Raw genomic sequence first — 3,056 nt, 5'->3', positions numbered from 1 at the left:
TTTGGAGATGGCCCAAGCAAGGCATTAACGCTCGGTAATCGAGTAATTGTGCAGAGGGCAGGCGGCGGGCGTACACGCTATGACGCAGTCGCGACCATGCTGGCGCTGGGCACGGACGGCTCCGATTCCGTATGCACTGCCGTTCGTCCGAACCTCCGTGGGAGCCAACAGAGGAGAAGTCGGGAGAGGAAGGATCTAATCAGAGAATGTATGAGCTTCTCTACGGCCCCATAAGAAAGGCGTAGCTTTGTTGAGAAGTTCGGTGATTGGACGGGAGTGCCTGTCCGCGAAATTTTTGACAAAGCGAAGTGAATGCTTGTCAGCGTCGGCGCTTGTCAGCGAAGTGAAACTTCGCTGACAAGCGCCGACGCGGAAGCGATCACAGACACGTCGCCTGAGCAGATTGCTGCAAATTCGGCGCCGAAGCTATACTGCGCGGTGGGAACCCGTACCGACTGCGTGTTGCACATACATACATACATACATACCCGGTTCTAAAAGAAACTTTCGCCCGTCGCGTCGGGATGGCAGCAATAATGTGCAGTGTCTCTCTGCGGCTGGAGAATGTGGAAAAGAGTGTCGCAGTAACAAGGGGAGAAAACAAATTTATCTTGAATTTGCGCAAAATATACATAGTGGTGAGGGTATTGGCATAACTCGATGAATTGTGCCCTGCTGATGTAGAACCTGGTCAAAGCTGCCGAGGGGGATGGTCATTAAGCTATCACCGCCAAATTTTCTTTGTACAGCTATACTTCCTGATCGCTAGATCTGGCTATAGCTAGGGTAGTGATTATCTTAGATGATAGAACTACGAGGCTGCAGACTTTGCAGAAGTCTAGGAGTCATCAACAGTTACAGGCATCGCTGAAGTAAGCGTCTGAAAATTCCAGGTGACTAAGGTTTGAACCCTTCACTAACAGCGTTTACTGGTTGTAGTGAAAAGAGCGAGGCAGCTAATCAACAAATCAGGAAGCTTTAATTCAAGGCACGAGCTACCTGCGGGAGGTAATATAGTTTCTGTTGCTCATGTATTGTATAGGCTTACCTGTGCGAAAATGGGTCAAAGGGAGTCGCAGTTGCACTGAAGTACTGTGCGCTTTGTCGACTCTTCCTGCTACGTAATGTCGCCGTCCTGTCGAGCGCATCTACGGAGCCGCCTTTTCAGCATAGAGAGTCGTGTTTTTAAGAACAGAGGCAATATCTCCGACGAAAACTTGCAAAAGCCACTCATCTTGAACACCTTTTAACAATACACCTATTTTTGTACTTTTTGTTGTACAAGAAAGAACATGTGTCTAGAAAGTATGAATAATGTAACGAAATACCTTTTTTATCAGTACTTAGTACTCCACTCCATATACTTTCTCGCGCAATATTCAGTAACTGAGCTTATAACTACATATTTGAAGTATCTTCTATAAGTCTGCCTCTTGCCGCCACGGAGGTACGACGCCAGCAGCGCCACCGGCGGCAGCGCTGCTCATCGCGACAGCTTCGCGAGGCAGGCATCGCGTCTGCTGCGCGGCACGCTGCGTCGTACGCTTTCACGTCGCCGCCCGAGGAGGAGCTCCAACGAAACGCTTTCCAATGCTTCGCCCTTTAGGTCGAAACAGCTCTGGAGTTCTACAGCGGAAAACAAATATCTCTTTAAAAAAAAAAAGGCCGAGCCTGCCAGGATTCGAACCTGGAATCTTCTGATCCGTAGTCAGACGCGTTATCCGTTGCGCCACAGGCCCGCCGCGATGTCGGTGCCGAGCCAGCCGTCCTTGAACGCAGCGCACCTTTGCAGGGCGGAGGTTGCTTTCACTACGGCTTTTCGCTAGTGACAATTCTGGTGCGATACACCGGTAATTTCAAGCTTGGCTACTGTTGAAATTGGTTTGTTGGACCAGATACGTATCCTTCTGTGTTGGTGCCAAGCAATGTAGAGAGAAAAAACGCTGTAGCTTGCGGCAGCGATGATTGTTGCCTGTTGTGTTGGTCGCTGTAATTGTTGTCAGGAAAGAATCGCGCCTTAGCCCCTTTCCAGCCTGATGTCGCGATGTCGCGAAATATTGAATCTGTGCTTCTCGATCCGAAATGGGACCTTAAGCACAGAAAACCTACTTTTGAGATCATCTGTAGTCATCCGGCAAAAACATGTCGGCGTGTCATCCCCTCTGACAAAAAAAAAAAAAAAAACTGCTTTGAATGCGGATTTTTAGTGAGGCTAAACACTCTGAAAAGCTCACGTGGCTGCATCCATTCAGGTGCAGAAATTGTCGTTGTCATTTCTGCCATACTTTGTACGCTCCTATAAGGTGCGAGATGGTTAACTTGCCAATTTGAAGTTCGTACAGCGCGTAAATTGTACTAGAAGCTCTTAGCCATAAGTTTTTCTCTTTGTCACTAATTTACAAACTTAACAAGTTGTTTGCTTGTAGAAAGTGTAGCAATTTCGTTTTTCTTCTTCTTTTTCTAATTTTCTTTTTTTCACTATACTTTTAAATGCTGTTCAAATTCTCCGAAAATATATCGCGTATCTCGGCAAGCGCTGAAACCTTTTTCCTTTTTCTTAATTTCTTTTTCACACAATCTTTAAGTGCTGTTCATATCCGCCGAACATATATCATGTACCTAGGCGCTTTCAAGGCCCCATGCGTGCGAGAGATTCGGGCACCGCGATGTTGGGACCATTGAGAATTGACACTATATCGTGCAACTTACAAAAATCTACATTGTGCAACAAACCCGCCGATGGCGGATAAATCAACGGATCTCTCAGGCATGTAGGGCCCCTTGGGTGTACTTCTCGGCGATAAGGTAGCCTCGCCGCCTGCGGGATTATCTGATTGAGCTATGTCGAATGCTTGGTTGCGATAGTCGGAAGTTCGAATCGTTTTATGATTTTTTTTTTTCATCTGACGATGGTGTGCCTGAATTTGACCACCTCCTGTGCACTACATCTGCAGGCTGCAGGACACCGGAAAAACATGCCGTGAGCGAGTGGGGCTATAGTAGTTCAGGTACAACCAAATTATAGGGAGGCCCACCAAACTTCAACAAAGACACTC

The 3,056-nt window shown here is 47.3% G+C and overlaps 1 non-coding gene across 1 annotated transcript; it reads right to left on the bottom strand.

Moving 5' to 3' along the window:
* Positions 1 to 1,666: 1,666 nt before the first annotated feature.
* Positions 1,667 to 1,739, bottom strand: TRNAR-ACG (transfer RNA arginine (anticodon ACG)). The gene has a single exon. It is a non-coding gene; the product is annotated as a tRNA-Arg (tRNA).
* Between the last annotated feature and the right edge of the window lie 1,317 nt (positions 1,740 to 3,056).

The sequence above is a fragment of the Dermacentor variabilis genome, chromosome 7 (genome assembly GCF_050947875.1).
Source record: "Dermacentor variabilis isolate Ectoservices chromosome 7, ASM5094787v1, whole genome shotgun sequence".
Taxonomy (NCBI): Eukaryota; Metazoa; Arthropoda; class Arachnida; order Ixodida; family Ixodidae; genus Dermacentor; species Dermacentor variabilis.
The sequence above is the reverse complement of the archived record's forward strand: the minus strand, read 5'-3'. Positions and strand labels throughout refer to the sequence as shown.